This window comes from Ascaphus truei, chromosome 3, assembly GCF_040206685.1.
Source record: "Ascaphus truei isolate aAscTru1 chromosome 3, aAscTru1.hap1, whole genome shotgun sequence".
Taxonomy (NCBI): Eukaryota; Metazoa; Chordata; class Amphibia; order Anura; family Ascaphidae; genus Ascaphus; species Ascaphus truei.
This window is the reverse complement of record NC_134485.1, coordinates 324,094,455-324,121,652: the sequence shown is the minus strand read 5'-3', so window position 1 is coordinate 324,121,652 and position 27,198 is coordinate 324,094,455. Positions and strand designations below refer to the sequence as shown.

At 46.0% G+C, this 27,198-nt stretch overlaps 1 protein-coding gene across 1 annotated transcript in view; it reads right to left on the bottom strand.

Annotated features, from left to right (window-relative positions):
• SPATS2 (spermatogenesis associated serine rich 2) overlaps nucleotides 1–24,757 on the bottom strand; it is a 129,557-nt gene extending 104,800 nt beyond the window's left edge. The window contains exon 1 of the mRNA XM_075591273.1: nucleotides 24,504–24,757. The gene's annotated coding sequence lies outside the window, so the exon portion shown is untranslated. The remainder of the gene's footprint in view (nucleotides 1–24,503) is intronic.
• Nucleotides 24,758–27,198: the final 2,441 nt, after the last annotated feature.

Sequence of the window (27,198 nt, the reverse complement as noted above, 5' to 3'; positions counted from 1 at the left end):
CAGCAAGCTTACGTGTGTATATATATATTATTTCTTTTGATGTGCGCGGTACCCATTTCCCCTACAAATAAGAAAGTCCTTCTCTAATGTAGCTTCTTTCATATTTGTGCTTAGCGGGAATAATATGACATTAAGGGTCAGCAGCTGTAAGCATCTGAGAGCTCTAGTACCGTTTTCTGGAAAATCATAGAAGGCCGGAACAGATCCTAATACACGTGTATCAATGCTGCAGAGGCTTTGGAAGATCAAAATCTCCTGAAGCCGCAGTGCCAGCTGTAGAGAAAGATCTGAACAAGGTAAATTATAATAATTACTGAGTATTATATTGTGGAGCAGTAAACACTGTATTCATCTGGGGGGTAGAGGGGTGGGGAAAGAGAATAGATTCTATTTTAAAGTATGATAACTTTAAAATGGACAAACATGGGTGGGGCGTGGCCAGGAGGCTGAGCGAGTCAGCCGCAGATCGCTCTGCTCTCCCAAAAAAACAACACAAGAGCCGGAGAAAACCCCTTAAAAATCGGGGATAAAAAATAAAAAAAGGCCACTCACGGATCCAGGAAACAGACGGAGGGGTTTCTGGACTGCCCCAACTGTGATAATCAGGAGAAATCGGGAGAAATTCAACCGCCCACGGGTCCCCCCTTTGCCTCCTGGGAGATCCAAGATGGCCGCCGGGATCGCGTGGCAGAGGTAAACCACCGATCTCAGAGCCCCACAAAGGAGGAGGTGGTAGGGGGGAACCCCGCAATCAAAATGCAGGGACTCACCATAGCCCTCTCCCGACCACCACCGCGACTTACCTTGCCGGCCAGAGGTGCGCTGCTGCAGCACAGTGGGGGGGGGGGGTCGCCGCCCCCACCCCCTCACACAACCATCCCCACGCGCCCGTGATCTGACGGCTGCCGACCGGAGGCGAGCTTGACCGGAGCAGGTACCTTCCCGTGTGGCTCCGGGGCCCTGTGAGGTCATTGGGAGGGGGGTGATCAAAGGGAAACAGACTCACCGTTCGGTGCAGCCCTGATGAGGTGTGGCCGGTGGCCATCTTGGTCCACTCAGCCTGCACAAACAGTGCTGAGAGGTGGCCGGCAGCCATCTTGGTCCACCCACAGCACTCAAAAGATCTGAAAGTGCTAATGAAAACCACTCACTCTCCCTCCCCTACAACTTACCCTTATTGTGAGCCTCAACATCTTCTATAAACCTCCCACTGGTGCCAAGGAACAAAGGCTCAACTAAAAGCAATCATGGAACTGGTACCAATGTGTGTGATCAGGACTCCATAGGAATGAGGGGGCTTATTCCAACTTAAATTTTTTTTTTTTTTCTACATCACCTAAATATACTTAGTAAGTTTTTGGCTTTGAATAGAGCCAAGTAAAAACAACAAACATGCCATCCACTAAACAAAAAAAACCGGCGGCCCGGCGTCAGGCATCCCTTTTCTTTAAAAAACAAAATACCAAAGATCAAGAAGCGTCTACCGCAGGCGGAGACGCAGACTCAGATCTAGACTCTGAAGAAGAGCCGGACGCTCCACTTACCCGCAAACAAATGATGGTGTTTGTACAAGAACTAAAAAGCTCTTTCCACTCTGAGATGCAGAGCTTCCGCCGCAGCATCAGAGAGGAGATTGTGTCCATGGGAGACCGCATTGTGGACTTGGAGGAGAAGGTGGATAACACCGCCCTTGCACAGGAGACGCAAGCGCAAGATATCGAGGAATTAAAAACTCAAGTCAAAACGATTTTCGATAAACTGGAAGATACGGAGAACCGGTCAAGATGCAATAACCTGCGGATCAGAGGTATCCCGGAAGAAGTGGACAACGCCCAATTGGACGCATATCTCACTCGGCTTTTCATGTCCCTGTTACCCGAAACATCGGATGAAAAACTTCAGATGGACAGAGCCCATAGGCTTCCTAGACCGAAAGGCCTAGATCCAGCAAAGCCACGAGACGTAATCACACGCCTACACTATTTCCGTATTAAAGAGGAAATATTGAGAGCCGCTAGAACCACCCCAAAGATAGAGCAGGATAACGTTCCACTCCTCATCTTCCCGGACTTGGCTCAAACCACGCTAAACAAGCGGAGAATGTTCGCGCAGATCACCAACTCACTGCGGAACAATAAAATCCGCTATCGCTGGGGTTTCCCGTGCAAAATATTGTTCACTTATCAAGAGACGATGTACATTCTACTCTCACCAGAAGAAGGTGAGGAAAAACTACGATCATTGGGCTTACTCGAACCAGAGGATCCGGAGGCCTCTCAAAGGCCTCGTCATTCACCCAAGGCACAACGCCAGGCATGGGTGAAAACACCAACATCTGGCTGAGCAAAGACCCAACCCACTTGAAGAACTAGAGCTGGATACTTACTTAACACTCAGTTAAGATGGCAGACAAGCCAAAGCGTGGTCTGGACTTAAGGTACTAATCGAGACATGGCCCACTCCAGTAACCTACCTAAAAACTAACCAACGGTTGCGGTACCTGGAACACATCGACCAACTCGAGCAAGCCACAACGACCACCTGCACATCAAGAAGCTACCGAGTTTTCTAGTTTCTAGAACGTACTAGTCCCAAAATCTAGGTTATTTCCTTCTCCATTGTGAAACTGTTCTCCCAAGTTACCCACAAGTTCGAGTCATTCAAAGTTTGATAATCAGTTTGAACTAACCCGAACACTTAAAGGGACTGATATACAATGTTTGTTTGGAACTGTTTTCTAGATAAAAGTGTATGTGTAATATAAGTCTATATGTTGTCTATAATAGAATTGGTCCCCCAAAGTTCAGCTACCAATTCTTTATTACAGGCTAAAATATTAAAGGTTACGTTTTAGGCTAAGGCCCCGCTCCCAGAGTCAGCGCACCCGCACTGCTGACAGGCGGTGCGCTGAGATACACAGACCGCGATATGCGGTCTGTAGGGAGCGGGAGCCGGAGCGGGAGGTGGGCGGGTGGTGGGCGGTTTGACAGGGAGGGGGGGCGTGGCTTGAGCGGAGGGACCCGCTACTCTCCCCCCCCTCCCTCCACGGGCTCGGGCTGGAGCTGGAGCTTCGGTAAGTATTAAACACACACACACACACAGGCACTCATACATACATACACACACACACACACACACACACACAGGCACTCATACATACATACACACACACACACACAGGCAGGCACTCACGCACTCATACACACACACGCGCGCACACACAGGCAGGCACTCACGCACTCATACACACACACACGCGCGCACACACAGGCAGGCACTCACGCACTCATATACACACACACGCGCGCACACACAGGCAGGCACTCACGCACTCATACACACACACACACACACACACACACACACACACACACACACACACACACACACACACACACACACACACACAGACAGAGGCAGGCACTCACGCACTCGGGCACACACATACACACACAGACAGGCACGCACACACACAGACACACACACAGAGAAAGGCACTCACCTGCTTTCACTCCACACTCCTCCCCACTCCCCGAAGCCTCTCCTCCTCCCGAAGCCTCCCCTCCTCCCGAAGCCTCCCCTCCCCATTGGCTCACAGCCACACACGTCACGCGTCAAAGCTAGAAAACACCATTCTGTGGTGTCTCCAGCGGCTGACGCGCGACAGCGTGTAGTCAGCTGTGCCGCCAGTGGGGACCGGGACCGGCTCGCGAGGATTCCCCTGCTGGTGGGGAACTCGCTACATTGCCGCCCGCGCCAACGAGCGCAGCGGGACCGAGGCCTTAGGTAACTTTCCCCATGTTATTTATCCCTCTCCCCCTGTAGACTACGAATGCAGAGTCTGCTAAACTATAGCTGCCAGTCAACCCTACTTAATGCTTCTAAAATTGAGAAAGGATATGTTGATGTAAACAGTTATAACGTTCAATGCCCCCCATTCTTGCTTTTATTTCGCTGATGTGTAAGATCACACACACAACCCACACCGTACTCTTTGGGGTGATTTTGTTTTCCCTTTTCGAAAGCTTAGCTCCTAAAAAAAGGAGCACTGCGGCGCTGAGCCGCTGGGCCACTGCCCGCCCCCCTCAGGTTCATTTAACCTGTGAGTGCGAGAGACTCACACCACGGGTTCCACTGTGGCTGGTCCCCCCAAACAATGTTTGGAAGCCGGGGTCCTCGGTTTACCCCTCCCTCTCTATCCCTCCCCTCCTCCAAGTTTTGCAAGCATTTGTCACTACCATGTAATAATATGTATATCTCTCGTTATATATGTTCTCATACCAGATCGTTCCCAAAGACGGATGTACTGACGCTTCAACTATATGTAAGTTATCACTCTGTTCATTTGTATTATAAATCCTTGAACCACCACCATGCCGATTAATATAATATCCCAAAACACCAAGGGCTTAAACAACCCCCGAAAGAGACGTATTGCTCTTTCGGAAGCCAAAAGACTGGCAGGAGATATAATCTTACTACAAGAAACTCACTTGAAAAAGGAGGATCAGTCACTGCTGTTCAGCAATGACTACCCTCTAGTTTACCACTCATCAGCTCCCACGAAAAAAAATGGCGTAGCGACACTTTTCCATAAAAACTTAAACTTCAAAGTAGATAAAATTAAAAGTGATCTCGCTGGGAGAATTCTAATTATTACAGGGTCACTGGACTCCACTGATATAACAATAGTCAACACTTATGCCCCTAACGAAAATCAAGAATCCTTTTTCCAGGAACTAACAAATTTAATTCTCTCTGTCCAGAAAGGCCTTTTAATTTTAGCAGGAGATCTAAACGCAATTATGGACCCAAATCTAGATAAATCCCCCAGTCGTCGTCCCCGCCACAAAAAATAGTTCCCTCTACCCAGGGACTTGTATCTATGACCAAGGATCTATTGTTGGTAGACTCCTGGAGATTAGTTAATAGCAATGTAAAGGATTTCTCCTTTTTCTCTCACCCCCATAATAGCTATTCTCGAATGGACTATATCCTAATAGACCAACAAATTAGCGATAATATTTCCTCAGCAGTAATTGCCCCCTCTGCTTGGCCAGACCACTCTACCCTTATAACCAAACTAGTAGGCCTCACTCCCAAAAATATTACAAGGTCGTGGTCCTTGAATGAATCCCTACTACTGAACCTACAAAATGTCCAACTAATAGAAAAAGAACTGGCCCAATACTTTGAATTAAACAATACCCCAGAGGTTTCCTCTTTTACCCTTTGGGAGGCCCACAAATCAGTGATAAGAGGCAAACTGATTGCCCTGGCTTCTCAGAAAAAAAAAGAAAAGAAAAAACAAAACAAATTGAAACACTAACACAAAAACTATCAGAATTAGAATTTATTCATAAATCAAACCCATCTCGAAAAAACTACAGGCAGATAATCTCAGTGAGGGGAGAACTAAACCTTTTGTTGGTGTCAAACGCAGAAAGAGCTATAAGATGGACCCAACAGAAATACTATGAAAAAAGTAATAAAGCTGATAGAATGCTGGCACGCAAATTAAAGCAAAAACAAGCTAAAGCTAAAATTCACAACATCCACACTAAAAATGGCTCAGTATCCCACAATCCCAAAATGATAAACGACGCATTTAAAGACTATTACACATCCCTATACAACCTACCAGGCCCAATGGGAGACTCGGCTAAAAACAAAAGAGCAATAAAGATTCGAAATTACCTAGCAGAATGCCGACTCCCCATCCTAGATCCGAACGATATCATAAACCTCGAAAAAACTATAGAGCCCCTGGAAATTATGGACGCCATAAAATCCCTGAAAATTGGGAAGGCCCCTGGTCTGGGTGGATTTTCTAATATTTATTACAATAAATATTCCACAATGCTCCTCCCATTTCTTACCAAAGTATTTAATGAGATGCTACTAGGCCTTCCCCCTCCTAGGGATATGCTTCACGCTACCATAGTGGTAATCCCAAAAGAGGGGAAAGATCCTCTGCTGTGCTCTAACTACAGACCTATCTCGTTGTTAAATACTGATCTAAAACTTTATGCAAAGATCTTAGCCAACAGATTAAATAATATCCTCCCTAAACTGGTTCATCCAGACCAGGTGGGGTTTGTTCTGGGCAGACAAGCCCTTGACAACACAAAGTGCCCATCTCTATTACTCTCTTTAGACGCAGAAAAAGCGTTCGATCGATTAGACTGGCAGTTTATGTCAGCTACGCTTTCGCAGATGGGATTCACAGCTAAAATACTAAACAGCATAAACACACTATACTCCACACCAACGGCCATGGTGAGGACGAACAACTCCTTATCTGATCCCTTTTCAATATCAAATGGAACTAGACAGGGTTGTCCGCTCTCATCTCTGTTGTTTGCCTTAGCCATAGAACCATTAGCATGCCGATAAGGATGAACCCCAATATTGCGGGTATTCCTGTTGGTCAGGAAGAATTCAAAATAGCTCTTTTTGCAGATGATATACTATTGACGCTCTCAAAACCTCTTACATCCCTCCCTAACCTTTTTCATGACCTGTCAGAATTTGGCTCCCTTTCAGGTTATAAAATGAATCATTCCAAATCCATGGCCCTTAGCTTAAATCTCCCTAAAGAATTAGTAAAATTACTCCAACTAAATTTCGACTTTAAATGGAATTCGAACCATATTAAATATCTAGGGGTCCAATTAACAAAAGATTACTCAACTTTATACAACGCAAATGTTAAACCCTTTTTCGTCCAGATAGCTAAGGATTTAACCACTTTGAATCCATATATAATATCCTGGTTTGGGAGAATAACCACCATTAAAATGAATATTCTACCCAGACTCCTCTATCTCTTCCAAACTCTTCCGGTTAAAATCTGTCAGAAAGACCTAAACAATATACAGAAGAAAATTTTGAAGTTTGTCTGGCAAAATAGGCGACCCAGAGTTCGTAGAGATATTCTTTATAAATCCAAATCAGAAGGAGGCTTAGCTCTCCCGAACTTACAAAACTACTATAGAGCCGCACAGTTACGGCAACTCATTAGCTGGCATTCAAACCCAACCGAGAGGAGGTGGGTCGAGATAGAGGACCTGATTTGTTCCCCATGTAAAATAAAAAATCTCCTCTGGCTCAACAAAAAGTCTAGATCACCTGAGACCTACAAGAACCCGGTGATATCCTTTGCCTGTAATCTCTGGGACTCCCTCAAAACCAAGTTCCAACTAACCGATTCCCCTTCCCTTATGCAACCACTATTCTCGGACCCCTCCCTTCCTTTTTACTCAGGAAACCCGCACTCCCATACCTGGATTCAAAAAGGACTCACAAGAGTCAAGGATATCCTCAACCAAGGGAAAGTCCCCCCATTCGCTTCGCTACAAACAAACCACGATATCCCCTCCTCCGAATTCTTCAGATTTCTCCAGGTTAGGCACTATATCCAATCAGTCTACAAGCCAGGTCAACACCATGCTTTGACTTTGTTTGAGGACTGGTGTCTACACCAACCCCACGCAAAGGGCATTATCTCTAGAATATATCACAGTTTATCCTCTACCAAGAACAACCAAATCCCGATAACTATATGGTATCCTGGGAAAAGGATCTTAACGTCTGTATAGATCTCGATACCTGGACAGACATCTGGGAAGCTGCTTCCAAAAAAATCATCATGCATTGTAATTAAGGGAATATTTACAAGTTAATATTTAGATGGTATGACTCCTGCCAGGTTGCACTCTTTTCTCCCAGGCGTTTCCCCTCTGTGCTGGCACGGTTGTGGTGAAGTGGGGAATATACTGCACATATTCTGGTCATGCCCCAAAATCCAACAAACATGGACGGAAGTGTTCACCCTAATACACAAGATACTAGAAATCTCTGTCCCACACGACCCAGTATATGTATTACTAGGAAAACCAATGGCTAATATCTCCAAAAAAAAACTAGAGTAATATCCCAAATTTTAAACGCTACACAGTGTACAATTGCCAAAAATTGGAAACAACCGCCCCCCCCATCCTTAAGTCAAATAAACAACAACATTTGGCATATAGTCTATATGGAAAAACTCTCAGCCTATCTGAACGGCTCTACCTCGCAATTCTCTAATATTTGGGCTCCTTGGTTCCATCATGCAGGTATATCCCCATATATAGACTAGAATACTTTGAACAGAGTGATACATGTGGTATTTAAATTGTCGAATACAGTGCGATATTGGTACAAATGCTACCCCTTCCCCCCCTCTCCCTCCTCTCTATTGTTCCACAACCAGTCTATTTGTATTACTCTATGACCTTTTCCTTTTGTGTAGTATGTTGTGTTTACCTCATTTTGTATGTTTGAAAATGCTCAATAAAAACTTAATAAAAAAAAATGGACAAACATAAGCCTTTTAAAAAGATGTGGTTTGTACACGGTTAATACAAATATATATTATATATACTGTATGTGTGTGTGTATATATATAAAAAAAAAATTAAAATTTTTAAAAATCGATCAAAAATGAAGATGAAGAAACATTGTTCTACTCCTCTCCAAAAACAAAAAAACCTATTTGTAATTGATTTTTATTACATAAGGCAACATAATTATGCAGAAAATAATCCGCCAACCTAATTGAGAAATGAGGCACACAGTGCGGCATTACCTGCCAAGGTGCCAGCCCTGCTCACAAGCAGCTACCAAACCAGATTTATCTGTACCTGACAGAACTAGGTAGGGTTACACAATATATAGATATAGATGAGCGAGAGAGCGGCTCTAGTACTACAGGGCTTGGCACTGTAACCCACAGCTATTAACAAGATAGCTTTTGCATAATCAGATTTCGGGTCTCAATGGTGCCCAATTGCCTCTCTTCCCCAGGGCCCCCTCCGCACCGCACAACTGCAGCCGGATCGCAAGATGGCTGCCGAGACTGGGTGGCACACATAGGCCGGGGAGGAGGAGAACCGGCTCCGTAACTCAGAGGGTCTGCAGGGCGACCAAGGTGAACCGTGCTGCCAAGCATAAGGCTGACGGAGTAGGGCAGAGGTAGGTACCGGCTGCTAGACTGGTGAGTGAGGGTGCTCGAAGGGCAGTGAAATCCCCAGGCTGCTTCGGAAGACCAGGCCAGCCCACTTGAATGCCGAGGCCTGTGTCTTTCTAATCCCGATACACCCGGTGCCCTGAGGGACGTCACGGGACAGCCAGGAGCACAGGCGTGAAGAACACTACGGCGTGCGTGAGGCTCGCAACCACCCAAACAGGAGTAGATAGAGGGAGAGATAAGGTGGGTGGTCGAACAGAGACCGAGGCCCCTACAAGAGAGACTGAAGTAGGGCACCTCCCAACCCGAAAATTAGGCCTGAAAGAGGCCTCCCTGGCAGCTGGAAGGGCAGAGACTGACAATAAAATACACAGATCAAAGTTACCAGATTTCCCCCCCCACCCCCCGTTATAAATTTTTTCATTAAAGACATTTCCTTTCTATAAACTATCTACTGTATATAACCCAAAAATCACAGCTCAGTCTAAAATGGAAGCCTGACGCAGGAACCCATGTCACAGTGAGCCACATAGACCTACTTACCCAGATGAATCCTCTTTGAAATACTGTGGACTAGAGTGAGCTCCCAAAACTGCACTAAAAAATTTTTAATACAAAAGAGGCATCTACAATTTTGAAGCAGAAAATACAATAAAGCCTGGCTGGGCCTGCAAAACACGAACACACGCTGGCCATCCCTAATAGTCTTATCACAGACTTCTGCTGAAATATCCCAGGCTAGAGAAAGCTTCCACAACTTCATTAAACAACTAAAAACATATACACAGTATGTCGAAGCCGCGAATGCAATAATAAAGTGTCATATGCGATCCAACCAGATTCACAGGGCATCTTATGTGTGTCAATGAATCCACTTAAAAAGACCTACCTTAGCAGCACAGAAAATCATGGCAGCCTAGCAGATGAGCTTCGCTACAGAAAAGCGCACTTCACGCGCACCATGCCACAATCTGGAACCTTCAGCAGACCCAAGGTACAAGAAGTGTCGAGTTGAGCCTTCGATTCCCCAAGGATGTCCCTTAAATAATTTTTTTTTTTTTTAAACGGACAACAGTCGAGATACTTCCGACATGCTCAAAAGAAAGCATGAACCTACCCACGCACAAGATGGTGGGTCCTCGCATGACCCAGCGGGCACAAGTGCGGAGGAGAGCAGGGCCCAACAACTCTGCATCAAGGATGATATAGCTGAACTATACAAAAACCTAAAAACACCGCTACAGTCAGAGATCCAATAAGCAGTCAGAGCTGACGGGGGACCTCAGCATTTAGAGAACCGCACTAATGACCTAGAAAATAAAGATGTTGGTGTTCTCTAGCACGCAGGAAGAGCTCTCTCAGGACCTGCTGCAATGCTCACAAAAATTCAAGATGACGACCGAACACCAAAAGGACCTGGATAATCGGGCGCACCAAAACGATCTGCGGTCCGAGGAGTCCCAGAGTCAGTCAGTGCTGGAATTAGAGTATTCAACAGGACCTCTTTCCTGACACACTGCAGCGGCACCGAAGTCTTAGGCCGAGCTCACTCTACTTCACGACCTGGCGTGCGCGCGTCCACGTTTGCAGGCCTCTGTCTGCTGGGCGATGTGTGCTCATCCCCAGCAGACTGAATGACGCTACTTGTAGGCGGGACCCAGACATGGCTAGGGTGTTTCTTTTGTTACATTTCACTCATTGGCTGGCGAAATACACGTGATGCTGCTGCCGCACGAAATTACAACTTGAGTTGTCTCCCTCAAGTGTAGCAGCGTCAACGCTGTACTTCGCCGGCAGGAGTCGTTTGTAGACTGAAAACTGTCATACAGCAACATCAAAGAGTGCCGAACGTGCGCACGCACCACTGTGCGGGGCCTTAAGCAGATCACGGCCACGCTTCGGGACAATTCCATCAGCTACAGATGGGGATTTCCATTCCGCTTGATAGTAATAAAGAATGGTACCCTAATCACAAATACCCAGCGGAAGCCGACCAGTTTTTGGAAAAAGTGGGTGTTCCAGGGGGAGCCTTGGGTCCTTTGACGGACCGCTCAGGTCCCCTCGCGAGGCCCACAGCCATTGTCTAGGGTGAAGACTCTGGGAAACTTGCGGCAGACATCGGGATCCCTCCCAACCCAGTCATAGCAACAGACGTCATGGTCACAGGGACGAAACTCCCCAGCTAGGCTCAACAGTGAGCCACTTCCAAGATTCCTATTGGTTTGAGGCAGATTCCAAAATCACACGAATGAACAGCTGCAGGCTGTTCAGTCGAGACTCCAGAAGGCCAACCTAAGTTTATGTACTTGGGGGTACCATAGCCCAGTTTAATCCAAACTACCCAAACTCACCCATCCACGATAACGTGCCCACACCAATTAGGTTCATGAGCAATCCAAGATGCAAGTTCCAGGTAAACAGGGATATATCAACAATCCATGAGCTCATGGGTCCCCATCGGGGGCACCTCCCCGTTCGCAAGGGTGGGTCTGCTATGTTACTACCCCTATATTTACCTCAAGTCTGGTTGTAAATATGGTTATTGTTTACATAGACATTCTTGGAGAATAGCCCTAGAGCTCTGCGGCTCCAGTGCTGTGGTTCTATAACCCCTAAGGTCACTATTGGCATGCATTTACTCAGTACAGCTCTGGCCTACTTTTTTTTTTTTTTCTCATGTGTCTTGCATATGTTAATTCCTAACCCCACCCCCTTGTTCTCTCTTGTTTCCCCACTTCCGTACCGATGTTTTTGCCCTAGCCCTGTCAGTATTGTTCCATGCCCCTTCCTCTCTACTCCGGCACTATCACTGCACAGGTAGAAATGGATTGATGGCGGTCACTGCATAATGGAACTCAGCCAGGGAAAGGTTAAAATCAGCTTTATTTCACGATGCTGCACATTACAGAGAGAACATTTTAACCTTTCCCTGGCTGAGTTCCATTATGCAGTGACCGCCATCAATCCATTTCTACCATTTCTACTATCTGGCTGCAGCACGCTGGCGATCCTGCTGCTTAGGGAGCCGTGTATCCCTTCCAGCGTTTGACGTCTGCCCCCCGAGCGTGAGTAGCGTCGGAGTGCACGGCTTGCTGGGACCTGCCCAGAGAGGCAGTGAGACAACGCCATACACCTCGCGGAGTACCCGTGGAGCAGTGAAAGGTGTGCAAGACGGCACAGACGGCTGGGATCTGTCCTGGAGAAGCAGTGAGACGACATCATACACCATACACTGCGTGGAGTGTTCGTGGAGCGGGGACAGGTGCACAAGACGGGCGGTGAGGAGATCGGGTCGGGTAAGGGCAGCAGATTTAGACTGCCGTGAGTTCATGAGGGAGGCTTCTAACGTGGCTTCCCCTCTTGCCTCTATCTATTTTCTGCTCATCAGCCCCCCACCCGGGTCAGTCTGTTATTCAACACCTTCCCCCCAATTGATATCATTCATTTTATTGGTTATTCTGCAGCATCATTGCCTAAAAACTTTTCTATACATATAGAGGTTGCATGCTTACAAACAGTCTATTACACTTGTTAGAGCACAGGACATTTGGGGTTCATTCCCCTTTCTTTCTACTATCACTGCACAGGTTCGACCTATTGTTGGCTGCCAAAAGATTTCTCCAATCTGATGCCTCTCATATTTTAATGAATTCCAGGTTTGTAATTATCTCCCACATTCTTGCATATATTCGCTTCTCAATAATGCCCTTATCCTGGCGTCAAACTACTCTCTCATGTCAAGGGGTTTAACGGCCCACAAAAACGCAGACTAGTTTCCTCAAATTATAAAAAAAAAAAAAAAAGGCAGCGGACGTAGGTTTTTTTTTTTTTTTTTCAAGAGACGCATTTCGGCAATTGCTCCACTTCCAAATTTTTCCATAAACAATTTCCTCTGGGATACCACACCTCAGCTCTGGTTAAGGGGGGGGTCTCCCTTTTCTTTTGCAACACGGTTACATTCAAGCCCAACATGATCAAAAAAAATAGGAGGGCAGGTACGCTGTTCTAGTGGGCGTGCTTGACGGGACGCAGGTTACATTGCCAAATGTCTATGCCCCAACACTGCAGGGGGTCCTTTTTGCAAGGAATTTTCTACCATCCTCAACAATGTCAGGAAGAGCACCAGATTGTGGCGGCTCAACTGATCCTGCACAAGACAGTCCCAGGGATCTGCACCTCTTGGGTCCAGGATTTTAATGGATTTCATGGAGGATCTCCAACTGGTCGACATATGGAGAACACCGAATCCAGGAATTAGGTAGGGACTATACTTTCTCGGCACCTCGTAATCTTGCATAGACTATTTTTTTTGGACGGTGAAAAAAGACAGGCGCTAACTCTATGTTAAATGGGCGGAAGGATGAAGATGTATAATATTACCGTATCGGTGGAGGCACAATGGTTCCCCAAAGTATGATGTGTCTGGAACGGATCAGCCAAATGCTCTACCCCTAGAAGGATCTATCCATGATCCTTAATAAGAAGACAGTGAAAACAGAAAAAGGGGGAGCAAAGGGACAAAATCAACGGCAAATAACACACTTGGTAAATAAAATCACATCTTGGTCATGTCAGAGTGGAGTGGAGGATTTTATAAAAGATATATGAAAATGATTACTTACACGGCCAAGTGTTGGTACAGGCCAATAGAAAGTTCTGTGAGGAATTTCTAAGAAGAGAAGTCCTCTGTTCCAAAGCACTGGAACACTTCAAGATTTTCTCATGGACTGCACTGTTCCACTGAGCACTTCCTCACAACTCCCCCGAATGATCAAGGGGATAAATGGAGCGTATTTCAGGTTGGCATAAACATTTGACACAATAGCAGCCAATGTACACTCACATGTAAAATGTCCAGAGCAGCTACACTGCAGACCGCGGCACCCTCGCAGTAACACTCTTCCTCATGATTAAGAGCAACGCCGACTGAGCGGCTTCGTCAAGCTCAATAGGCATATGCGTTTTGTAACACGAATTGCGTAGGAGGGTGTGTGCCTCCACTTTTTTAGATGGATTAATAAAGCACAATTTTTCAATTCAATCTGTTTGGGACCCACTCTTGGCTGTGCGCCAGTATCTCCTTTTGTTTTTCCAGACCAGCATCTCTACACTGGGCTGCACGCCTGTCAGGACCAAGGAGTTTCTGTGAGTACTTTTCTTATCATTTGGGAGTACTTATTGTGAGTCCAGGAACCATCCCAATGAGGTTTGGTGGGGGTTTTCTAACCACACACCTTACCCTTCAGGGATCATTGGTCCATCTGGGGACTTTACTACATTCATCAGTCTATCTACCCCCTTATCCAGTCCTGTTTTTCTGTCTACAATGTTTACATACTGAAGGGATTCAGTGCTGAAGTGCCTTTGTCACTGGAAGTTTGGATGCTCCTTATAATGTTCGGAAAATCGTGGACCTGACCCACACAACTCGTACTTCAAAGACACCCGCTATGCTGCTCTCCCGAAGAGACTTTTCACAGACGTTACTGGAATTACTTATTCTCTTTTATATGTTTTTTTCCAGGGAATGGGGGGAGGAGGGGTTATGTAAGGGGTCCAAGGGCTCTACAAGTCACCGACAGCCAGGGTGCGGGGGTCTTGGATCCAATCTGAGCAAATACAGATGGCAAACAGTAAGAGGCAGGTGTGTCCCTATCTTCCCTACCATTATCTTCCCTACCATTGACGACGCTGATTAGAGCAAACCCTCAAATTTTGGGAAATCCTGTGGGGAGTAAAGAATATGAAATGTTGCTTTTTGAGGATGACATTCTATTGAGCCTGTCCCAACCATTGATCTAACTCCCAAATTTATTTTCAATCACTTTGGTGCAGTTTCAGTATTCAAAATACAGCTCAACCCAGTTATAGCGCGATCCGCTGCAACGCGGTCTGAGCGTGGCTCCCGATTTAAAAACAACATCTCCAAGTTGTGTGTTTTTTTTTGTTGTTTGTTTTTTAAATCGAAGTGGTCCTTGTGCGGCAGCCATTTTGCGGTCTCATTATGTGGACCCCAAGCACCGTGTTATAACAGGGTACGGCTGTATATCAGTCCAAATCATTATCACTGAATATCAACCTCTCCATGGGGCTGGTAAACTTCCTCAAGGAAAACTTTAATTTTTCCTGGCAAGCAATCTTCCTTCCCTACTTAGGGATTAATCTCACAACCTTATTTAACTCCCACTACAAATGTAAGTCCTCAAAAACTATTATGGACCTTAAGAAAGATTTGGAATCCTGGAATAAATATTGCATATCGTGGGTCGGACGAATCATCTATCAAGATGAACCTCCTGCGCAGACTACTGTATCTGTTCCGAGTCCTCCCAATTCCCATCAAGAATCTACAATCCTGAATCTCCCGCTTTGTTCGGGGTGGCAAACGCCTCAGTAATGGGCAACGGCAGAAACTTTTTTTTTTTTTTTTTTTAAATCTTTCCATCATCAGAAGGACAACTTGACTGGTGCTGGGAGAATACATTTTCTTGTAGAGGAAAAAGCTTTTCCTGTGCCAAGTTAATAAATAATAGTTTCTTTGTGCAAAAGGAACCACTGCTTCATACAGTTTCTTATTGAAGACTATCTTTGAGGTCTCCCTCTCTTGCACTCCTTGACCAGCATATAATATTTTTGGAAAAAGCAAACTTAAATTATTTTGATACTCAAAAATAAATCAAGGACTTGAAATATGCTTTTTCTATTGGTCATGCGAGCTTGCCATCATAACCTATTTGTCCAAGTATAGAATAACCCGCACTGCCTTCCAGGCGCAATGCTATTTCCACCATTACTTTGGTGATTACACTGGTACTGATGACAGGGTGAATGGGAGAGCTGAATAACAGAAGAAGTGCTTAATGTTCGTAGTTCAAGACTGAACAGAATTTCAAGAACTTCTGGTGAGAGCTGCAAATCAGAATATGCAGATAAACCTCCTTGAAGTCTAGTATGGCCATTAAGTATTTGGGTTTCAAGAGATTTATAATTAAGAATTCCTGTTCGTGCCTATTTATTTTTTCTCAACAAGAATCAGTATGTTTTTACTTTATTTTTTTAATTATCATGTATTTAATATGAAACATTTGAGTTTGGTGTTTATTAGTAAACGTTATTTTAGTTTCTCTACTCCCCTTGTGTTGCCCTGGTCTCCTACCCGTGGATGTGCTGCTACAAGGAGGTAAAACTCCATAGTAAATAATGATTAATTTGTTATTGATTTTAACTAAAGTGCAAGACCATCAGTAGGTGACGTTTTTCCATTTAAAATTCTAAAAAACTGTGAGACCTATATTTCTAAAAGATTTTACTGCATTCATCTTGAAATGCTTGTAATCTATTAACTTCTTTTAAAGAAGTGGTATTTTGGGGAAGCGATCCGGTAGTCGCCAACAAGTCCAATCCAGGAAGTGAACACTCCACTTCCTTTCTGATGGCGGTCACCGTGATCTCCCCATAGACTATGCGTGTTCTAGGATGATGTACCATGATCACCATGGGGCCCCTAGAGTGGCGGCTCTTAAAATGTTTAAGGTACATCTTGGGGCACTCAAGGGGTTCAATAGTCTGGTAGGCATCATCTTACCTGGCATATCCCTTCTGTGGAATTTTCTTAATAGATCAATGCAGTGAAATGATCATTCGTTCTTTTAGGAATCTAAAAACCTTTTCACTTGCATTTTAGGGTCTTCAATTTCAATAAGACACATTTATTTGATTTATCAATAACCCTGGGATTAAGAGAGAAAAAAAAATATTCTTTAGACTCCCCTTATTTGCCTGAATAAGAAGGTAACTCTTCATGATCAGAATCTACAAAAGGTACTGTAGAGGTAGAAGGTTCCATCCCAAAACGCAAACTGAGGTTTGCTTTTAGGATTCAAACATTTCATGATGGCGGTTTTACACCAGGAAGAAACATCCTACACTTGAACTCTAAACCCAAAAGTGACGCAAGTGTGCGCATGAACACCGATGCTGGTGAGATGGTAACATTGCTGAGTGGACTGACGAAGCCCGACTCTGGTAAGAACCACGGCCCAGTCCTAATACCAGCAACTGTTCCACCTCCTCTGTGCATAACCTCTATCGAAAGTCACAGTCTGTCTGCTTATGTTGAACTACTACTTTGTGCCACTGCATGTGACCAAAGGAGAGGGGAGAAAATGAAATATTAAAAATGATATGACAACTTAACTACTACACACAGCGCTGTTATACAGTAGGTATGGAAAATCCTTAAGGCTGGGTCTATGGTGACCGCGCGCTCGCAACGGTGCGCGTGACATCACCCACATTTTTCGCAGCAGTGTTTTGTTGCCTGGGTAGACGCGACGGGGAGGGGTGGCAGTGACGTCACGGAGCTGGTTCACCCTCTTTGGGCAAACGGCTCACGTGACCTGGCAGTCGCGCCGTGGAATCAAATTTATCCGATTCCTCGCACGGTCTATGGCCGCGATCATTGCCTTAAGGCATTGTGATCTCGCCGCACGCGCACTGCGCCGCACGGTCTCGCCGACCATGGACGCGGCCTAACAGGATCACCATGCAAGTTTTCCATACGTAAAATCCTCACCTCAGAAAAATACCAAAACCTGTAATAAAAAATAAAAAAAACGAAGAAAAAAAAACTGCCTTCCACCTTACCTCCAGGTAGAACAGAAAAATCACTGGCCAGGAGTAAATAGAAGGATTCTTTAAAGGTCCCATCCCCACAAGGTCAAAGACTTCCGACCTACATAGAGGGAGAAGCTGCGATCCCACAGGTGTGTGCAGCCGTGGGACGCAGAAGCCGCCACAATTCAGAATAGCACCACAAATATTGTGAACTATAAAATACTGATCTCATTAGGAGCTAGGATGAGACTCACATTTAGCTGAAAGGGGATGCTGCACAGATGTCAGTATTGCAATGATAAGTACTGTTTTAAGCATTGATTGTTTCCAAAAACAATATTTTACTTTATGAGTGCTATAAAATAAAGAATATACTGAAGAGTTCTAGAATGCAGTACGTGATCAAGTTAAAAATGGAAATGTAAAAGGTGAGTGGTAGGGGAGAAAAAAAAAACCACACACAAGATGTTTAGATCGATCAAGAAGAATGTCATACTTCATTGTAAACTAACAGAGAGTTCATGCTCTAAAGCAGCGGTGCGCAAACTGGGGGGCGCGCCCCCTTGGGGGGGCGCAAGATTATGTAGGGGGGGCGCAGGCTGCGTGTGGAGAAACCTGGGGGCGGGCAGAGCTGTGCACAGGCTGCTTCCAGTTCTCTGCTGTCTTGCAGAGGGGGCGGGGCCTTGCAGAGGGGGCGGGGCCTTGCCGCGGGGCCTTCCCTGCACACAGACAAGCCCTTCTCCTCCTCCTGTCTTTTACCCGCCCGTTTTCAGCTGCACATGGGGGGACCGGAGCAGGTTTAGTTACTCCCTCCACCCAGTGTGTGTGTGTGTGTGTGTGTGTGTGTGTGTGTGTGTGTGTGTGTGTGTGTGTGTGTGTGTGTGTGTGTGTGTGTGTGTGTGTGTGTGTGTGTGTGTGTGTGTGTGTGTGTGTGTGTGTGTGTGTGTGTGTGTGTGTGTGTGTAGAAATGTGTGTGTATATGTATGTGTGTATATGTGTATATGTGTGTGTGTATATGTATGTGTGTGTGTGTGTATATGTAGAAATGTGTGTGTATATGTAGAAATGTGTGTGTATATGTATGTGTGTGTATATGTGTGTGTATGTGTTTTGTATGTATGTGTGTGTGTGTGTGTGTGTGTGTGTGTATCTATATATGTATGCGTGTGTGTGTGTATATATAAAGTATGTGAATGTGAATGTGTGTGTGTGTGTGTGTATATCTCTCTATGTGTGTGTGTGTGTGTGTGTGTGTGTGTGTGTGTGTGTATATATATATATATGGATTGTTGTGTGTGTGTGTGTGTGTGTGTATGTGTGTGGGTGTGGGTGTTGGGATTGAGTGTTGTGTGTGTTGGTGGTGATTATGTGAGTGTTGGTTGTGACTGTGTGTGTGTAGTGATTGAGTGTGTGCTGTGTTGCTTGTGATTTGAGTGTGTGTTGTGTGTGTGTGTGTTGGTTGTGGGTGTTGTGATTGAATGCAGCGTTGCACAAACTGAGGGGGGGACGCCCCAGGCGCAAGATTATTTAGGCGGGGCGCGTGCAGCAAAACCTGGTTGTGCAGGCGAAAAAGATGTGCGCGCGCGGGCGGCCAAATAGAATAGTGGAGGTTGGGCCACGTGATTCGGAGGTACGCGGAGGAGCATGCCCCAGCGCTGTGATGTCAAACGCCCCTCCCTCCGGTGTCTGCCTACAATAGCGCTGTGGTCCTGCTCTCCTCCGCTGGCAACCTGCTTCGCTGCGATCCTCTTCAAGTGTGAGGGTAGGCTGCCAATATATCAATCATACTATGAATGTACAGAAATAATAAAAAAAAGTGTAAACACTTCCCCGCTCGTGCTTGCAAAATTATGCAGGACACCCTGTGCTCATGCTTGGAGAGTTGGCGATGTCACCGCTCTCAGCGGCAGCGTGGACGCAGCCTAATTTTGCAAGAGCGAGCTGTTGAAGTATGTAAGTATTTAGGCTGCGCTTATAGTGCCGGCGACGCAACGTCGCCCTAAAACATGCATTGTCGCCGCCGCGTGCGCTTATAGTAAGCGTGACGTGGCGACGCGATTTTTTGAAGCCGGCAATATTTGATTTTTAAGGGGCTGTCGCCTCATATGACAGCCCCTGAACCAATCAATGGCCTGGTCGCCCACGCCGCCGCCGCAAAGCGAAATACAACTTTCGCTAGCGGCGACGGGTGACGTCGCGGGCACTATATGCGCGGCCTTAGACATATTTGTATTTACATTGTATACCGTTTAATAAAGGGTTTTTTTTCATGGGATTTTGATTACATCAGGCAGGGGGGGCCCGAGAAATTTCATGGATAAAAAGGGGGGCTCGGCATAAAAAGTTTGCTCACCCCTGCTCTAAAGTACAAACAGCTTAGCAATTACATAATTTAGCACATCACACGCTGACATAAGAAAATTGTCTGAATCTGAGAACTTTTTTCTGTCTTGAGTGTTTATATGAAGAAATAACGAGAAATGACTTAAGTGATACAACAAAATGTGTCACAACAAACAAAACCAATCTACTTTATTACCAGTCCAGTACAAACACCCATCACTAAATCTGCCACCATCACTTCAATTCAAATCATTTCAGAACACTTATTTCACTTCTCAAAACAGTGTGTTATAGTCATGCAATTTACGAGCGGAAGAATTCAATAGCAATTACCTCTGATTTTATTTTCTTGTACAGAATTTTCCACTAACTAACCAATGAAAGTATTTAACATATACATTTCTAAAACTAGATTCCTTCCTATCATAATATTAATACAGATAGCACAACTGTCAGGCGCGCACACAAATATCGAGTGGGTTAAGGAAATCACTAAAACCAGCATTATAAGTGCTCTCCAGCCTCTTGCTCCCACCGCCCATGAATTCTCCATTCAATAACCATGACTGGGAACACATCGCTCCCATCTGAGCGAGCAGGAAAGCTGAAACCGGAGGCTGTGACTGCCCAGCTGCACAAAGGAGGCTTGTCTCAAACTAGTCAGCCTACCTGAAAATAATCCCAGCTGTCTCAAAAAGGCTACAGAAGTTTAGAGGAAGAGGAACTTTCTGTTAACCTCCTGACTGCTGAAAGGGCCAACAATTAATTATAAAGCTTTATAATGGTTTCAAGCAGCATTTCCAAACGGCAATCTGGACAAGTGGCAGCACTGTAGAAATTAACCAAACGATGAACAGGCTAAACGGAGAATAAATATATTTGAGTCATGTGCCACTGTTCAATCCCATGGAGATTTACAGTGCGTAATCTTGGCAGCATAGTTCCTAAACTCTCGCCTGCGTGGCAGCCTTCAATGAAGTGAGCGAAGTGCAATGAAGTGAAACCTCCTGCTGTCCGGCCTCCCTGCATCTCACCTGTCTCCCTTACAATCTATCCTAAACGCTGCTGCCAGAATCACTCTACTCTTTCCTAAATCTGTCTCCCCTCCTGAAATCCCTCTCCTGGCTTCAGATCAAATCCCGCATCTCACACTCAATTCTCCTCCTGACTTTTAAAGCTTTACACTCTTCTGCCCCTCCTTACATCTCAGCCCTAATTTCTCGCTATGCACCATCCCGACTCTTGCGTTCTTCTCAAGGATGTCTTCTTTCTACCCCCTTTGTATCCAAATCTCTCTCCCGCCTTAAACCTTTCTCACTTTCTGCCCCGCACCTCTGGAATGCCCTTCCCCTCAATACCCGACTAGTACCCTCTCTATCCACCTTTAAGACTCACCTTAAGACACATTTGATTAAAGAAGCATATGAGTAGCACCGTGGATAATCCTGGACACGACACATAAAGCTTGGCCCCCTGCAGACGCACTTACTAGAATTCCCTCCTACTGTCTCTATACGTTCCCTACCTACCAATTAGAATGTAAGCTCCTCGGAGCAGGGACTCCTTCCTTAATGTTACTCTTACAGTATGTCTGAAGCACTTATTCCCATGACCTGTTATTTATATGATTTGTTATTTATATGATTACAACATGTATTACTACTGTGAAGCGCTATGTATATTTATGGCGCTATATAAATAAAGACATACAATACAAGGAGCAATGAGACTAACATTATCTTAGTAGAAGTGGATAAACAGAGGTACAGTGAGACTAACGGACGTGCCGAAGGTCACATAGGCGAGACTGACACAGATTTTTTTTTTTTTTTTTTTTAAATCAACACCTTCATTGTTGGAAGGGGCCTGCAATGCACTGGGTTATAGCTTGGGTCTTTTGCGAAGCAATCAGAACAGGAGACTGTGCGACATCGGCTAGGAATAATGCACAACCGACTGAGAAAAAACAATTAAGAACTACAAGAAATAGAACAAAAAAGATCTTCTACATAAATTGCTTATGTGGCAAATATGGATTGGGCAGTAACAAAAAAAAGGTCATCAATACCAAAGTAGTTAATCATGACAATATTATTTGTGGTTGACATTGTGTTTTAATTTAAAATATATCTTTTATATTTACACAGATGTTTACAAAAACTACTTTGAACAGTATTGCTAACATGTATTGAAAGGTTTTACCTAATGAAAGGTTTTACAATATATTTTACAATAAATAAAAACACTTATGTCCACATATCCCTAAAAACATCAGAGATGGAGGTAGGGATTGAAAGGAAGGTGGAAAACTCAAGCTAAATCGATTATCTGAGGAATGAGGGTGCCCTATTCTTGAGGGATGGGTGCCAATGCCATTTACATTTCTCAAAAAGCCACATCGTAGACTACATATCCATAAAACATCAATAATGCCATTAACTGACTAATACCATGTTAAAAATAATTTCGACCCACATTCATATTTATTATTGCGATATTACAATCATCGGTTTATTGACCAACTTTGGGTGGGGGGCAATTAAATAAAGTTTCACAACTGACCTCATGTAGACCACTTAGCAATGCCACTTTATCCAAGGTCAGGGTGGCAGATACATTTTTATTTAGTGGGCCATCATACCTTTTATAGATCCTCATACACACAACCGGACATACAGTATATACTATATATTGATGTTCTTCCGACCTCTAACAAGCTGCAGTCCATTCAGGAAAATCATGTTTGTAGAGGATTTCAGACGATACGGAAAGCAAATTTCAATTTGCATGAGTTTCCCTGAACAGCTCCTTCTGCAAACTGAATGATGGGTTTGTAATTATTGGTAAATATTTACTTCATAATATTTCCAATCTCCACCAGACAGCAATGACATCACTTGGACAAATGGAAAGTGGTTTGTCTACTGGAAAAGCGGCCAGTCAGTCCCATGGAGCATTAACTTAATATGCACCTCACTCGTCGTGCCCTGTTCAACTACTGCACACCAAGGCTGTCTGTCCTGCAACACCAATGCTAATAGCAGCATGCCCTGCAACCGATTCCTAGATAGCAGCATGCCCTATTTATCTACTATTTCCTAGCTTTCTGCCGCTGCACCTTAATATTGTCCTATGAATTCTAGTACAGGCAGCACAACTGTCACAGCACATCCATCAGGACAAATACAAATGCTCCCTGCAAATGTGACACTGCCTTAGCAGATACAGAACTGTACTCTGTCCAAATCTCTGCAACGCAGACAACAGTACATCTTCTCCTGAAGCAACAGCCCAAACAACCCACTTGTGACCATACATGTTCTCTAAACAGATATAACTCAACCCTGTTTGCTGGTAGAGAACTGTAATCCCCACCCATCCGAACCCACTAATGACCCCTTGCCAACAACACACAAGCAGATCTACTACTACATCTGTTTTGTGCCCCACAGCGCACTCCATATGTGAGCCTGGACCATCTAAACAGTGTGGTTTCTTTATTCTGCACTACCTCCCATACAGTACAAGTTACCCACTATAACTATGGTCTGCGTTACCCACTATACAGACATCTACCACTGCACCTCTCAAAGAGTAGACTCACATCAGTCTGCACCCCAACCCTATCCAGTCACACCTTGCTTTATTTACTCCAATCACAGATTTGACACAAATATTTCGGCCTCTACACATCCAGCTCATCACCTCAGCCTTGTTTTGCTGCATCCTCTTACAGAACGGACATTGCACCTGGATCCATCCAAGTAATGACTGGTCTCCATGCAACTCATACACTTTTACTCTTCAGCCCTGCTGCACTATGGCCATTTCTACCCTGCCGATACACATGCGGTGCCCATTAGGGATTCCCAGTCAGCTCAGCATACATTGCTATCACAACAATACAATGCATCACCACCTCTCAACATAAACAACACCTATTTTATTCAGGCCAGGCACCTCCATCCTTCCTATGCTCTCGGTGCCCCCCCCCCCGCCCCCCAGTAACCTGTACTATCGTTGCACCTCAATTCAGCCTAGTCATACTATCTGCAATTCCAGTAAGGTCTCCCCTGTCCTCCCATAGCACACTGTACCTCAAACCCAGCTACAACACCTCCAGCACACACAGCTCTCCCCACCTCAATCCTGCCCTGCAGCACCCTCTACCATTCCAAAAAACGACCACTCCCACCACTCTGCAGCAACCCCCGCTACACCAGCAATAAATCCCCTCTCTCCCCCCCCACCCCCCAACACAGCACCTCATCATGTCTTTCCAGCCCTTCATCAACGTGAAACCCCCTCCTTTCCCCTGCGCCAAGCAACGGTTTGCGGCCCCCTAGTCACAAAAGCAGCTCGGTGTCTGCGGGAAAGTCAGGCCGGAGCCCCCACAACGGGAAAGCGGAGCCTGGCTGTCATTAACCACTGAGGGAGACGGTTACCGGGGGAGGAGTGGGCAGTTTTCCCTTTCTACTCCTCCCCACTCTCCACGTAACCCGCCCTCACACACCGAGGGACGGATTCCTACCGTGAGTGTCTAGGATGCGTGGCGAGGCGCAGGTCCGTTCTTCTCTGTGACAGGTCCTCTCGGGCGGCCGATGATAATCTGAGGAGTAGGGGGAGGCGCGAGAAACCGATCGGGGGGGGGGGGTGGGCCGAGGCTTTACAGATCGTACCAATCAGAGCGCAGTATTCCGTCGCGCGCAAGGGAAGGAGGAGAGACGGGGGTCGGCGCGAGAACAAAACGTAGCACAGCTTTGAAAAGAGAGAGGGGAGACAGTTGTCGGAAACAACCGAGAACATTCGGAGCGGGCGAGGAGAGTCGGAGATTGGCGGAAATAGCCGAGGATGTTCGGGGAGTGCGAGGAGAGTCGGAGATTGGCGGAAATAGCCGAAGTTGTTCGGAGCGGGCGAAAAGAGAAAGAGATTGGCGGAAATTGCTGAATGATTGGCTCGGGAAAAGGAGGCGTGTCCTATTGAAAATAAGCTTGCTTGGAGAGTTGCCGAGTCTGTGTTTGCATACTAGGGAGCAATAATAATTCATAAAATATGTTTAATGGGTAATCATTTGATTTATTTTTTTAAATCAGATAAGTAGAGGCTTTGTTTGTCCTGGGACAAGCATACCCACCAGCTGTACATATTTATTGACCTAATGTTGGGGTGCTGTACCTATTGCCCCTATTTCTGCCAGTGTGCCAGAAGAGAGACACTTAGGCCCCGCTCACACAGCATGATACATGACGTGACGCGCGTTCGTTACAGATGCCAATGGTTCAGTATTGAAACTACCATTGGCTGCAAAGTACGGCGTCGACGCTGCTGCAGTCGCGGGAGTCTTTTCAATCTGTGATCTCCGGCTGCAGCAGCGCGACGTCAATTTCAGCAGCCAATCAATGCCCAGGCGTTTTGCATTGATTGGCTGCTGAAATTGTGGGGGGGGGCAGAACTGAAATAAAACTAGCTTCGGTGACACAGACACACAGGTCCCCGCTCCCCGCTGCACACACTACCCCCCCCCCCCCACCCGGTCTGAAGGTGAATTTTGTTCACGCCCCCGCCGCGACCCAACTCCTACAGCTTGAGCAAAGATCGCTGGGCTGCAGGAGCGTGCGGCGGAGGCGCACGGCTGTAGCAGGCAGTGTGAGCTTGGCCTTAGGCTGCAGCCCCGCAAGCACAGACCGCGCTCATGCTTGAGAGCGGTGACATCACCAGCTTTCCAAGCATGAGTGCCGGGTGTCCTGGCTATTTCGGCAGCGCGGGGGAGGGAGGGGGGGCCTTGCGGGCAAGTTGAGCGTGCTCGAAAGTAAAAAATTTCTGTTTACCCAAACGGCAAGCATGGGTGAGCGTGCGTACGCGCGCGCACCGCATGAGCGGGGACTTGCATATATAGATATATGTAAGTAAAAGCTCAGCGCTAGCGGGGACGCAGCCTAAGGCTGCGGTCCCAGTAACAGCCTATGCGCGCGGCGTGCACTGTGCGTGTAAGCACCGCCACTCAATGGGGCTTGGCCCAGTACGCACCGTCACGCAGAAGGTGCAGCCGCGCAGTGCTGCAAGGTTTTTCCCAACTCAAGGTTTTTCCCAACTCAATCAAATTGAGTTCAAACCTTGCGAACCAGCCGTGTGACGTAATGGCCACGCCCCCGCAAATCCCAGACCACACCCCCTCCCGTCGCAAGCTCCCCTCTCCCTGTCAGACCGCAGATCGCGGTTAGCGCTGTGCACGCGCCGCCCTCCCCCCCCCCCCCGCCGGGCGCGTGTGTCACAGATATTACTGGGGACTCAGCCTAAGGCCTCATCCAGGGTGGCGCTGAGCGGTCGGGCGTGAGCAAGCAAATTTGATTTTGCTGCTCGCAAGCACGTCGCATGAGCGGTTCGCCAAATGAGGGCGAAACAGCTCGTGACGTCGGGGCAACGCCCCCAGGCGAGCGCGCGCCTAGCCGGCCACAAATTACCCGGCCGAGCAGGGCGCAGCGCGCCAGAACAAGCGCGCCAGTTCCATGCCTGGCCGCAGCCTTAGGCTCCGATTCACAAAAGGGTGCTAAGCTTTTGCCTTTATTCATATGAATGGGAAGAAAGGCGTACTAACGCTTAGCACCCTTTGGTGGATCCGGGCCTAAGTGTAATTTACACCCCATTGCAGATCTCTCAACTTCCAAGGACTGAAATCTGTAGAGATTTCGGGGTTGTGGCCAAAATAAACGGCAATTTATTTTGAAAGTGGGACTCGATGGAACTCTGTGATGGGCTCGTTGCTGTGAGACGCACAGAAAGTCAGTGAGCATTGACAGGCCTGCCATTGGTTGAAGCTGGAAACTTTTAACCAATAAGATCAGCTGGGGAATTTAAAACCTATTAATCATAACAAGATCTGATAAATGTAAGCTTCCGAGATGAATATCCCTCCTATGGAGTGTGTGGATATCAAAATATGCAAATAAATACTCGTGCAATTGGGAAGCACAGTTTGAAATAGGTCAGATGTGCGGTGCCAGAATACATATGGATAACTAGGTGATCCATATCTGCCATCAATTTTAGTTCATTTATTGCACATTATTTGGGGCTCATGATATGGATTACAGTAGGTTAAAAATGCATGTAATGCCATAGAAGAAACATCGATTTACTGGTGAGAGGTAGCAAGGTAGATTGCTGCATGCCGGAATGAAAGGGGGTCAAACTGACACCCTTTCAAGATGCAGGAATGATAAAATAAA